The 14,235-nt window shown below is 46.5% G+C and overlaps 1 protein-coding gene across 5 annotated transcripts in view; it reads right to left on the reverse strand.

Moving 5' to 3' along the window:
• MOB3B (MOB kinase activator 3B) overlaps positions 1 to 14,235 on the reverse strand; it is a 193,305-nt gene that overhangs the window by 132,776 nt on the left and 46,294 nt on the right. The window contains exon 1 of one of the 5 annotated variants that reach the window (XM_053296815.1): positions 2,396 to 2,416. The exons of the other annotated variants lie outside the window; for them this stretch is intronic. The gene's annotated coding sequence lies outside the window, so the exon portion shown is untranslated. Of the gene's footprint in view, positions 1 to 2,395; positions 2,417 to 14,235 lie in introns of those variants that run through there. 5 annotated transcript variants of the gene reach the window in all.

The following is a 14,235-nucleotide window of genomic DNA, read 5'->3' on the forward strand; positions in this document are numbered from 1 at the left end:
TATCTGATTGTGGAATCTCTGTATATTATGATATGTCAAGCTCAGTCATGTTGCCTCAAATGATAATCTTGATGCATTTGAGAGATTATCATAATGACAGCCATGTTATTGGATATGGCCTTCTTCCTTGTTAACCTGCCAATAGTCCCAGGCAGATTTTGCAGCCGTTGGGCTGGAGCCCAGAGGTGCACCCACAACCTTTCAAAGCCTTACAAACCCACTAAGTTGTAGATACTTGTTCTGCAGTTCAATGGAGGTGAGACTTGTCAAATGAGATTACCAGTCTGGTGCACACAATTCTATTGTCTTGAGTTATGCTATTAAGCAGTTGGAGACCTAGCAACGATTTGAACACCAGTTACAACTAAAAAATCAGCAGTCTGTATGAAGCAGGACAAATGAAGAAATGATAGCATTTGCTATCTCATGTGCAAAACCACATGGGCAGAGTTGTGTGTATCACACCATGGCAGTGAGCACTATTTCATGAGAAGGTTGTTTTACAAGTTGTGTTTTAAGGATCTGCTTTAAGTAGTGGCTGTATATTTCACAGTATTTTAGTCGTATGAGTAACTCTCATGAGGCCTAGAAGGCCTATTTTCATGCCTAGAAGTGATATGATAATAAAATTCTTTTTTTAAAAAAAGGCAATGTAATTCTGTCTCACAATTAGGGATGTGCACAAGCCTGTTCAGAGGCCCTTTTACGGGCCTCCGAACAGGTTCAAACCCTGGCCGGCTCTAAAGTTTGATGACGGGGGTGGATGGGTGTGTCCTCCTTTAAGGACAGGGGAGGATGCAATCCCACCGCCCCCCGCCGCATTTCCCACACCAGTGCACAATTTCCAATTTCCGTTGCCCCATTTACCAGATATACCCAGAAGTACTAGGCATGTGTGCACTGGATGCATGCAGGCACATCTAGTACTTCTGGGTATATCCGGTAAACGGGGCAATGGAGCAGCAGGGAGATACCCTGCCGCTCTGACAGGCTTTCTGGAAATCGTGCACCGGCGGGGGAAATGGGGTGGCCGGAGGAAATGCAGCAGGTGAGGGAATGTGTCGTTCCCCACCCTTAAAGGCATCCCTGCCCCCACTGTCAAACTGGTCCCCGCCGGTTCTGTGCACATCCCTACTCACAATCACAGAATTTGGCACTTAATAGTGGAATTCAACACTGTGTGTGCATTACATACATTGACTCTGCATGATTGTTTTTAAACATGACTCTGGCCTTTATGAAAGCAAGCCTGAAAATTATGTGGGAAACACCTGCTGAAATACCAATATCCGAGGAAGTGAGGGAGGCTAAACAGACCTTATGTGCATATTTTATACAAGCTGCTGAATTATAGTTTTCTTGGCACAGAATCTAGGTATCCCGGTGTTTCTTTCTTAAAGCATATACAGGTGGCCCTTGCTATTCTCAGGGGCTCCGTTTTCACCTACAGGAGTGACTATGGAAACCACAAATAACAAAACCTTGTGTCAGTGGGAATGGGGGGGGGGGTGCCTGAGGTTCCCTGAGCTTAAAAAAGACCCAAAAAGCAGAAATAAAGCAAACTGGCTTAACCCGTGCAGAGCATCTGTGTGCTAGTTCTTGATTGCTCTCCTCACCCCCTGCCACAGCCTCCCTCATCTCAGATCTCCCCACCCTCACCTGAGCTGCACTCCAGCTCCTCCTCCTCCATTCCGTTGCTTCCATCCCTCTCACCCCTCTTGGTCACTCCTCCATCCCTTTACTCCATCACCCCTCTTGGTCGTGGCTGCAGCTTTGCTGATGCCTATTGGTTAAGCTGCAGCCTCCTATCCCCAGAGACCTCCCCACCCTCATCCGAGCCCCGCTCCTGCTCCTCCCCACAGGAGCAGCAGCAGCGGTTGACCAGGCCCTTCCTCGCCGCTGCCACCACCGTGGCTTCTTAAGCCTCTGACAGTCCCGGGCCCATCCCTTGCCTGCCTCCCTCAGCCAATAGCCTTGGTAGCCCCATACAGAAGCAGTGGTTGACTTGGCCCTTCCTTGCTGTTGCCACCGCCATGGCCACTCATTCCCCTCAGACTGCTGACAGGCTTGGGCCCATCCCTCGCCCTTCCTTCTTTCTCTCTCCCCCTCCCTTCTTTTTCTCTCTTTGTCTCTACTTCACTCACTCTTCCCCATTCTTTCTTTCCCCTCCCTTCATGTACTCTCTCTCCTTCCCTCCCTGAGTTAATAGATCTTGTTCATCTTGTTTCCTTATTTAATTCACACAACGGCATCCTCCTTCTACTGAAGGGGCTCCTTCCTCTCTCATGACCCGTCTTTTTGCAGACCCCTGCCTGCTATCCTTTTATATATATAGATTCCTCTCCTCTACAATCAAGAACATCTTCCAACCAGTAACAGTTGTATTCCAACTGACCTTAACCATCACAGGCAGTATTCCCTCTAAGGCATGTGCACATGCCTGCACTCAAAAATTTTGTTGTCCGCTTAGTCAATTTTAGATTCCGCTCAGGTTGAATCAGGAAGGCCCCACTCTGAATGCATTTATGCACAGACTGCCTTGATACTCCCACCCAGAACAAAACTCATTCCGCACACAGATGAAAAAAATTAGATAACGCTGATCACAGGCTCCTCCCTATCTGCATATGTAATCCCCACTGCCGTATCACCATAGTGCCACAGGCTCCTTCTCCCTATCTGCATATGGAATCCCCACTGCCCAATCAGATGCCTCTGATTGTGAACTCTCACAAGAGCTGCCACATAGGGATTAGCCACTAGTATGCCTTAGAGAATTATATATAGAGAAGATAAAGCATAGCACCTACCTCTCCAGGCCTCCAGTTCTCCATAAAGGCCTGCAAAATCCTCCAAATTTTTGAGATCTTTTTAAAAAATAGAATATTTTTTCAAAAGATCTTCAAAATAACCCAGTTGCTGCAAAATGGTGACCAGAAATGACACTGGAAGTCATTTCCGGAGACTAGAAACTGTGAACAGGAGAACTTTGCCTATTTTTAAAACTGCAGATAAAGAAACTGGGTTCCTATGGCCCAACTGGATACGTGAAACCGTGGGCGTTGGGAATGTGAATAATGAGGGCCACCTGTATAATATAGGGTCAAAGGTAGCATTAACCACCTGCTACTATCAATTCTGTCTTGGAAAGTAACACTATTTTCCTGACCAAGAGAAGAGCTGCTGTGAAGTATTAAGACCTCTTTTCTCATGTGGCCGCTACATTAAATATGGGGATGGTAGTTCATCTTAAGTGGTGCAGTGGGGAAATGCTTGACTAACAAGCAGAAGGTTGCCGTTTCGAATCCTTGCTGGTGCTATATCGGGCAGCAGTAGTATAGGAAGATGCTGAAAAGCATCATCTCATACTTCGCGGGAGGAGGCAATGGTAAACCCCTGTATTCTACCAAAGAAAACCACAGGGCTCTGTGGGCACCAGGAGTCAAAATCGACTTGACAGCACACTTTACTTTAATGTGCAAGAGTGCTAAGCACTCAGAGATTCCTGGATGTTTTCCTGTAGGTCTCTCTGATCTGCAGATCCAACTGTTCGTTAGCAGGGCAAGCCACAACAGTCAAACCAGTTTAATTCTGTAATGTACAAAGGCACGTTAGCTGCAACCACTTCCAAGGACAGAATTAGTTGATTACAGAGAAAAAGAACACCAGTCGGTCTCTGTTCTTTTAATAACATTAACCAGCCTTCATGGAGTGCTTCTGGATTTATCTAGAACCAAGTGTGACTCTTCACCTCAAGTTCATGCTGCAGCATGTACACCTAAACAGAACTCTCAGGAACTGTGTCTAAGAACCCAGTACAATATGTGAATAAAAGGGGTGTGTGTGTGTGTGTGCGCGTGCGTGCGTGCGTGCGTGGTTTTTTCTCTCTCTACAGTTCAAAATAACGAAACAACAAATCTGAGATTGCAAAAACTACAGGGCCACACAGACCAGTGTTCCCTCTAAAAGGGATTCCCAGATTTTGTTGACTACAACTCACATAATCCCCAAGCAAAGGCTATTGCAACTGGGGATGCTGGGAGTTGTAGTCAACAGCATCTGGGAACACCTGTAAGAGGGAACACTGACAGACCACAGAAAGGTATGTAAAAGTCATAAAATTAATAAAATATTATATTGTGAACTACTGTGCATGCTGTCAATTAACTTCATCATTCTGTCAGTTCACTCATGCTGTCAGTTAAGTTCCAAAACAAAGAGTCAGTTTTTCATATGGCAGAGCCCAACATAGAAAGATAGGCATGACAGCCTGGGTTAGGTTTTCCAAAACATGGAGCACCCCATTCTTCCTCAGAAGGCTGTCAGAGGCAAATTATTGTTGTCTGGTTGACTTGCAATGCTTAAAACTTGCCTTGAAATAAGTAGGCAAAGGCTGTAACCGCATAAGACCCAGAAAGCAGGGATCCAAGGGCAGGTTCACACTTGATATTCAGGCATTCCTTTATTTTATTAGACTTAAATTCCATTCTTCCTCCAAAGAGCTCAGGAAGGTTTACATATAGCTCCTATGTGGACTCCCATCCAAACAGGAATATACCTACTTAGTTTTGGCAGCAGAACTGCCAGCACTATCCTATGCATGCCAGCACGATCCTATGCACTGAGTTCACTGGGGCTTACTGTCTAGGAAGCATCCACAGGATTGCACACTGTCCCATGTACTTGACACCTGAACATCCTAGCCAGGCTGATGGGAGGTGGCCAACTTACAGACACTCCTGGCTAAAGATATTGCAGTGACAGAATGGCATTTTCTAGGTAGGAAAGGAAGAACCTCTAGAAGCAACCTTGATAAGATGAGCTTAGGAACCCATATAAACATGAATGATGAAGGGAGAGCTTTGCTCATATTTCCCTGTATTCTTCTATCACTTACAGACATTTTGGTGATTTTTTTAAAAAAAGAGAACTCTATGTAGCTTTCTCCTGGAGATATGAGGAGAAAAACCATCTAAGGGCATAATATCTGTACTTTACATAGTTACCAAACTGTAGTTATTTTATTTTTTTAATTGCTTTTCACATCAATCACCACAGCCAATCCAGCCCAACCCAGTAAAAGGAAGAATGCAGTTTAATAGGTTTTTTGTAAAGCTCTGAAGTGTGTGGCTGTGTTCCACTCTAATTAGGTGTTGTTTTTTAAAGCTAGGTCTCTGGATTTGATATTTTAAAAGCACCTCCTTGAACTTATATGAGGCTCCTGAGGGGGAAAGGAGCCTTTCAGCTTGCTAAAAGCACACAACAACAGAGTGAACCATTTGAAGAAAAGCCAAAGGCATCAACTGCAGAGCAAAACCAACCAGCAAGGGGGAGGGACCCCTTACTTAGAAGTTATGGAACTAATTAAGCTAAGTTGTTTTTTACAGGAACATTTCATTTATTGTGATGACAGTAATGAGTTCGGTCCTAATAGGATGGATGAGTATTCCAAGTGAATCACCAGTCTGTTGGCACTGGATACTGCAAAGCAAGCATCTTCCATCTTTATTATATATATAAGAATATTCAATTAAAACAGCCTACCTCCCCCCCCCCCGCACTGCCCCCCATACACTTTAATTCATGATTGTGGTCTTTCAGTGCTTGCTAGTTTATGAAATGATAACTACTATTTAACTATGATCCACAATCGTGACTTCCTGTACAAAACCAAAGGGGCAGGCAATATTGCAGACATACCGAATATAGTGCAAGAAGGTGTCATCTTATAAATAAATAAAGTTTCACATTTAGGGTCAAGCGATGAAATCCAAAAGTGGGATGCAAGGGGGAAATCCAAGTTGTGAGTGCCCTTGGCTAGCAATTTTGTAAGTTGCTGCACTCCAGATCACCTTTAATTCAGGGCTATAATTCTGCACACGTTCCCGTGAATAAATCATCAACAGAATAAATCATTCAAATCATTAAATGTGGGCAAATCTGTATCACTTGCATAATATACAAGCCTGCAGTATTCACCTTTCCGGGCACATTATGTAGGTGTTCTTTAAGCACAGAATGTACACAGCTCATAAAAGTTCATAGTAAGAGCTCAAAAGCAGCTGGGCCCTCCCTCATACGCCTGTTGTCATTTATTAACTAAACAACCTTTGTATTAACTTACAAAGAAAAAAAAATCCCACCTGCCAACTTGAAAACACAGGATTTTTATTTTATTTTTACTGTTTCCAATGGCATGTTCACTCCAGTGAATTGTGAGAGCATTACACAGCCTTCGTAAGACAGAAAACAATGTAAATGTTCATCCCAGGATATGCCTAACCTTTTTACTACCTCATTTCCCCTTTGCTTGTGTAAGCGAGGTTTAAGGTCTTAGTTTTATAAGCCAACTGCTGCATTATTCTGTATGAGCAGCCTGGGAGACACAAAGGTATGCTCTCTTTACTGGATTTCCTTGCAAAGGAGAATGCCAGTTTTCAAATGTCACAGTGTGAAATCGCTCCACAAATGTTAAGAGGGTTGCCTTTTCTTTGATCAAAAATAGCTACACTAATAGACTGTACCCTTCCTATCTCCTTCCTCTTAGAGTCATTTCACCTGCTACACAGCAATAAACATGGGTTTGCCAGCAAATCCACACTCAGAGGGCCGCTGTCCAAGCTCTCTGATGAGTGTACCTTTTTCAATGGTCTAGGGCACACAAGCTTGCCACGAGAATGTGCCACAACAAATCAAATTAATATGCCAGGACAAATATATTTTAATAAGCAAGAGCAACTGTGAGCACGAGACTGCCTGCCAACAATGGTTACACATTTTGTGGATTTGGGGGACACAAGGGTGTCAGGGATGGGGGAGCAACTCCCCTCTTCTTCTCAGCCTTATGCTGTCTCCATCATGTCAGCTCCACGGCAGAGGGCAGAGCACAATTTTCTCATGCTCCCTTCAGCCCCATGTGAGCTCAAAAGAGCCGCTCTGGGATCCTTGGAGGAAGAGCGGGATATAAATGTAATAATAATAATAATAATAATAATAATAATAATAATAATAAGAAGAAGAAGAAGAAGAAGAAGAAGAAGAAGAAGAAGGGGAGACTTGTTGTGTGAGCACTGTAAGAAATGCCCTTCAGGGGATGGAGCTGCTCTGAGAAGAGCATCTAGGTTCCAAGTTCCCTCCCTGGCTTCTCCAAGATAGGGCTGAGAGAGTTTCCTGCCTGCAACCTTGGTGAAGCTGCTGCTAGTCTGTGTAGACAATACTGAGCTAGATGGACCAGTGGTCTGACTCAGTATATGGCAGCCTCCTATGTTCCCCTCCAGTTGGTGGTCGGCTGTCTGACGACCCTGTGTCAACCCCTGATATTGAGCCTGCCACCTGCTGTGTCTCTGTATGGTACCATGCTCTGGTCTGGCCTCCTTTCAGTCAGCCTCTGCTGGGGCCAGATGATTCAGCCCCATCTCATTATCAGGTGTGGTCACAGCATCCACTTACTCTTAATATAGAAAAGCAGCAGAACTGCCCAGTTTCTAAAGTGGCTGCCTGTTGCTTCTCGGCACAAGTCACAGCCCTGGCCCTGGGCTTGTTCCTTCTAAATCAGGAGAAGTGCCCAGGCCAGAGGAGAAGCGCACACATAAACACACAGCAGCGGGGATCCTCTGAGGTGAGTCATTCTTGCACACACTAAAAACAAACCTTTTGTAGATGCAAGAGGGAAGCATGCCTAAATGTTTAACCGAAAAAGAATGCCTCAGCTATCAGAAATTTGAAGACAGACGGGTTTTTAAACACCTATTTGCCTTGGGGGGGGGGAATATTCTAAAAATCTCACAGGAACACTATGTTATACATGGGAACACTGAAGAATGTAATGTGTGCAGAGGCCCCCTGTTTCAGTGTCTCTTCATGTTAATGTCTTTATATGCTCACTGAACAGTGGAGCGCAGCTGGTGAGACCTGAAGTTAAACACCAAAGTATCTCCATACAGGTGGTTCAAAAGAGGCTCTAGTTACCTCCTAAATGAAATCAGTCCACATAAAGATCACTCACTTCTCTCCTTTAGCCTATCAACAAGAGATGCAGTTAATGGCCTGACTCAATATCAACCAGATTCATATGTTCATATGTTGTAAGCAGTTTTATATTGATTCAGGCCATTGGTGCATCTAATCCAGTACTGTCTAATTTGATTGGCAGAAGCTCTCAACGGCCTCAGGCAGGGCTCTTTCCTAGCCCTGATACCGGTTACCAGCTGAGCTTATTCTGTCCACTCCCAGAAGCCTCCCTGGTTGCAACTGCATCTCCAGGCTTGGAGATTGCACATTTGCTATGCTCAGGAGCTGTATGGCAATGTGAGCTCCCAGTCTATGTTATACATGGGGACAAGTCGCTTAGCTGGCAGTGGACTGGTTGCCCCTAGATATGACTACAAGCCTCACAAATTGGAAAAGGGATTAGCTTCACACTCTCTATGAGGGGTGCCCAGCTAAGCAGACTCACAGGACTAGCTACTGCAAGTGTCTGGCATCTAAGATCATTTCAGTCTTGGAATGAAATCTAAACTCCCCTCCCTGGCCATTGGGCCAGGGAGAAAAGACATATAAGGCAGCCTCCATTAGAATACTTATCTGCAGCCTCCATTACAATAGGGATGAGTCGGTGATGTAACTTTGAAGAGGCGTCCATCGAAACTCTTGATAGAATTACTGGGAAGTCCTTCCCGGCACAGGATATTCTTTAAATTCACTTGCACGCTCCAATTGTCCTCACAATCACCCTTGAATGCCATAGGTGATTCACACACATTCCTACCCAGGAAGGACTAAGACACAATGCATTCCAAAAAAAGGTTGTCTGGGCCCCTCTGTTCAGCAGAACAGGACAAAAGGCAAGTGCCCTCAAGGCACGTTTTGGGATATAAGTATCCCCAATTCCATGACACAGTGTGCTTCCTCACTGGGACTCCCACTGCGAAACATCTTAGTGCTTCTCACTCTGGACCCCAGAAGACTGCAACAAGAGACTCCAGAAGACCACCTTGGTGTTCCTCTTCAGTATAGCTTCTTGCTTGGCTCCTTCAGGGCTGAATCTATCCCTTTCTCTTATTTCTGAAATCTCGCCCCTCTATCTTAAAGTACCTCTCTAGCCCGCCTGGGAATTTACACATAATTTGTAACTTTTAAGCTAAATGTGCCTTACAATAATCTGTTTCTTAGCATATTTGTAGTGCCTTTAAACTAGGGCCACACAGTAATTTAGTCTGATTTTAGTTTTAATAAACTCCTTTTTGTTTTAATTAAAACCTCTCTCTCAAGCTGATTTTCTTGAGTTCATACGCTCACACAAATTAAGGCTGATTGGAACTGTCTCCCCTTTTGAGCTAAATTCCCCACATTCACCCAAACTAGGGGCTGCAGGCCAATCACCCTTGAGGCAGTTTCATTAACATACCCTGGGTTGTTTTAAACAGGAGATGCTGAGGATTGGAGCCAGCAATCTGGGGATGCTTGGGATTGCAAATGCACAATATGTGCTCTGCTACTGAATTATGATCCCTTCCAACAAAATAAGAAGAAGTATTGTATCTGGCAAAGGGATCAATGCTGCTCTTTTCATTAACATAGCAACAAAATGAGAGGCAAGAGATTATAGCCAATGGGGCTGGACAATGAAACTTCATGAAAGGCATACTATTTCACTGTTCCTCCTTTTAACCAAACGGAATGGATCAATTCGTCTCGAAGAGTTACAAGTAAAGAAATGAAAAGGAAGTACCTCTTCCTTTTCAGCCTGCCTATGGAAACTTGACTCTGGACCTCAAAGTGAAAGGAAATTCAAGATTGAATATCTGCGATAACTACATGTGTGAAAGTTATGCAGATAACTATACAGGTTGAGTATCCCTTATCCGGACATCCGAAATGCTCTGAATTCCAGAAACCACCATGGCATACGCCATAGCAAAACAAAAAACAAAACTTATTTATTACCTTGGTGAGCTGGGCGATCTTCTTACACATTTTCATATGCATTTCCTGATCGCCTTCCCCCGATGAACTACAATAACTAGTAGCTTTAGAAGAACCATTGCAAGTCCCAGCCTGATGGACCTTGTTTATGCCAGAAGACATCAGGCAGCGAGCTACAAACGTTTATTTTTCGTTTATTTTTTTTAAAAGCCCTGACGACTGCTGTAATAATCGCTCTCACCCACGCACAGCTCACTAGCAAAAGGGAAACCAAGTTGGCTGAAGGCGCAGCTACCTACCTTCCTCTCCTCGTGTGTGCCCGATCCACAAGCAGAACACGCGGGCGAGCAAAAGCAGGCCACCTTTGCAATTGCAAGCGCACCCCCGCCTCCGCCGCCTCCCACCCGGGTCCCTCCCCCCTCTCAGTTTCCGCCACGAAGAGACACCACTGGTTGGATGTAAATATTCCTTTGGGGAGATGCTGAGCCCGTATCCCTGGCAAAAATTGCTGAGATCGCTAAAGATGATTTAAAACCTTTTAAAAAGCGGAAGAGGAGAGAAAGAGAGCCCCCCTCACTCGCTCGCAGATTCCCAATTTTGCTGCTTTTAAACATGCTGTAATTTGTCTGTAATTCTCTCTAGTTGCGGCTCTGTTTTTATTGTGAAGTTTTTGAATGTTTTTTCATGTTCTCGCTAGGGGTCTGCACGGAACCGCCAACTGTGGTCCGGCACTGGGTGGGGGGCACCTTTAAGAGCGGCGGGAGGGTTTACTTACCCTCCCGCCACTTTCCTGCTTGCCGCCGTAATCTTTAGATTAATTGGGGTGGCAGGACACCAGCCGCCCCCGCCCCCCCCCGCGACCGGATTAGGGGCCAAATCGGCCCAAACTACTGCTGCGGCCGCCACCGCCAACCACGCACCCAACCGCCCAACACAAGGCCCGATTTTGGGCCAAGGTAGCCAGTGGCTACTAGACCGGATTAGGGGCCAAATCGACCCAAACTACAGCCGCCGCTGCCGCTGCCGCTGCCACCGCCCACCCACCCGCCTGAGTCCTCACCGCAAGAAAGCCCGCGTCAGTCGGGCCGATCAGGGCCCCACAATTCGAAAAGGAGAGGAGCTCGCAAACAGAGCTCCTCTCTCTGCAAAGTCTCGGCCCGGAACTCCCAGGCGTACTTTGCGCCCAAAGCCCCAGTTCGGGCCGAGACTTTGCAGAGAGAGGAGCTCTGTTTGCGAGCTCCTCTCCTTTTCGAATTGTGGGGCCCTGATCGGCCTGACTGACGTGGGCCTTCTTGCGGTGAGGACTTGGGCGGCTGGGAGGGCGGGCGGGCGGCGGCAGCGGCTGTAGTTTGGGCCGATTTGGCCCCTAATCCAGTCTAGTAGCCACTGGCTACCTTGGCCCGAAATCAGGCCTTGTGGTGGGCGGTTGAGGGGTGGTTGGCGGCAGCGGCCGCAGCAGTAGTTTGGGTCGATTTGGCCCCTAATCCAGTCGCGGGGGGGGGCGGGGGCGGCTGGTGTCCTGCCGCCCCAATTAATCTAAAGATTACGGCGGCAAGCAGGAAAGCGGCGGGAGGGGTAAGTAAACCCTCCCGCCGCTCTTAAAGGTACCCCCCCAGCTGAACCGGACCGCCCAGGTCCGGACCAGTCCGGACCGGTCTGGAGGCTTTTTAAATGGCCTCCGGACCGGTCCGGGCCCATCCCTAGTTCTCGCTTTGGCACTAGAGGGAAAAGCGAAAGCCCTCCTCCTCCACTCCCCTGCCCAAGATATCTCATTATGGAAATATTCCAAAATCCAGAAAAATCCAAAATCCAGAACATTTCTGGTCCCAAGCAGTCCAGATAAGGGATACTCAACCTGTATCTGCAACCAGAAAGGTAAGTGCCTCTACCCCATATTAGAAAGCACAAGTGTAGTATTAACCTACCTGAAGATGCAGTTCTTTGCCAAATCAAAGCTAATGTAACAAAGCTAATACAGGCTAACATACCAACTGTAATTTCCAGACTATGTACAAAGGCAGCCTCACATAGAGCGCACTGCAGTAGTTAAGTCTGGAGATTAGTAACATAGGAAGCTGCCATATACTGAGGCAAGTCTCATGATCCGTGAGACACTCGCTTAGCCCGCTCCCCCCACAGACGATCCCCAGACAGCCCAGGGCGGCTGGATCGGCCGCCCACACAACTGCTGGCTACGTCACGGAGCCAGTGGGGGCTGTGGGGGTCAGGGGCCGTGCGGCCCCTGGAAGTTCCAGGATGCCCTGCACGAACATGAGGGGCATCCTGGAGATACCCCTAGGGCCAGAAGGCTTGTTTCAGCCTTCCGGTGGGAGTCTCCTCATGTATTGCTGCGGCGCAGAGCCACACTGCGGCAACACACGGATCAAACAGACGTGGTTAGCGGAGCTCTTGCTCCGCTAAGCTCGTCTAAGGGGAGGGGGAATTAAGAGGGTTTGTTGCTGGGAGCCGCACAGCTCCCGTGGCAGCACACGATCCACCAAAAGAACGCTAGGCTCCCTTAGCCCACTTTTGGTGGATCATGAGAATCTTCTCACTAAGTCAGACCACTGGTCCATCTACCTCAATATTGTCTCCACAGACTGGCAGCGGCTTCTCCAAGGCTGCCGGCAGGAATCTCTCTCAACCCTGTCTTGGAGATGCCAGGGAGGGAACTTGGAACCTTCTGCTCTTCCCAGAGTGGCTCCATCCCCTGAAGCGAACACCTTACTGTGCTCACACTTCTATTCTCCCATTCATATGCAACCAGGGCAGACCCTGCTTAATTAAGGGGACAAGTCATGCTTGCTACCACAAGACGAGTTCTCCTCCTCCCAGAGCAGCTCTCCTCAACATGCTTGCATGCAGAAGGTTCCAAGTTCCCTCCCTGGCATCTGCAGGTAGGGCTGGGAGAGACTCCTGCCTGCAACCTTGGAGAATCTGCTGCCAGTCTGTATAGACAATACTGAGCTAGGTGGACCAATGCTCTGACTAAGTTCTTATGTCTGAAAAGGGCTTGAGTTTAAAACTCAATTCTAGCTATGGATCTGAATTCTGGTTTAAACCAAGATTTATAATTAGCATTAATCAGAAAAGAGAGGGGGGGGAATCAAGCAGGAGAAGTTACAAAAGTTATGGAAGCCTGAGGGTGTTCCCAATCACTTAGCCATGGTTAGGAGACGGCAGTATTACACATCTGCACTAAGTGTTAGTACTCCCAAGAACAGAATTAGGAGGTAATTATTCCACATGTGTTGATGCAGAATCAACCTGGCATGCAGTTTAAGACTTTCCAATCACCAGAAATTAAATTCAAAATCTACTTTAGATTATAAAGCTGGTCACAATTAACTTCAGTCCTTAAGCAACATTTGTGACTCCATGAGACTGTTCACATGAGCAGCTTGGGCAGCCATACCTGGGTAGGGCTGCTTGTGTGAAGCACCGAGATCAAGGCCGATCCCAGTGCTGCCTCCCTTGGCAGACCGGGAATTTCGTCTGGGCTTTTACCTGAGTAAAAAGGCACAAGCGCACCCTTTTACCCAGGTCCGCCGTCAGGTGTGTGCTCAGGCTGCAGAGACAGAACCGGGTGCCTAGAGTACCCAGCGTGAGGGGAAATATTTCAAGGCACCGCGCTCCTCGCCTGGTGTATTTATTATTCATTTGTTTATATATTTATTCGATTTTTTTATTTTTTAATACCGCCCTTCCGAAAAGGCTCAGGGTGGTTTACAATTAAAACAGAAACCATTAAAACCAACAATTAAAACAGAATATAAATATAAACACCAATTAAAATATCTTATTTATATTTGGGGCTATCTGGAGGATATCCCCAAATATCCCTGATGTTTAGGGATATCTGGAGGCCAGGCTTCATTTTCCTGGCCTCCAGAGCTCCACGCTGCTCAGAGCAGCACGGATCGTGTGGATGCACGAGCCGGGCACCGCACAGGACACTAATGATCATCTGGGGGGAAGGTAGGGTCGACCCTGCCTTCCCCCCTGCCCTCCCCACCCCAGGAACGGTCATGTGAACAACCTTAATAGGTTACTTTCTTTCTTTTTTTGGTAGAGATAAATTTTACTAGAGAAAGATAAATTTAAATATAATTACCTCATCCTCATTCAAGTAATTAATAACCACTAAAGATGAGGAAGGCTGATTTCTTTTTAATCAGGACCGATTGCAGCTCTTCATGACAGCCTGGAGGAGAGGGGCGTAGCAAGGTTGGAGTGGGCCCAGAGACATTTTAAAATGCCCCCCCCCACTCACTGAAGCTCAGCTCATGAAGTAAAGAAATCTTAAATGAG

The sequence above is a fragment of the Hemicordylus capensis genome, chromosome 2 (assembly GCF_027244095.1).
Source record: "Hemicordylus capensis ecotype Gifberg chromosome 2, rHemCap1.1.pri, whole genome shotgun sequence".
NCBI lineage: Eukaryota > Metazoa > Chordata > Lepidosauria > Squamata > Cordylidae > Hemicordylus > Hemicordylus capensis.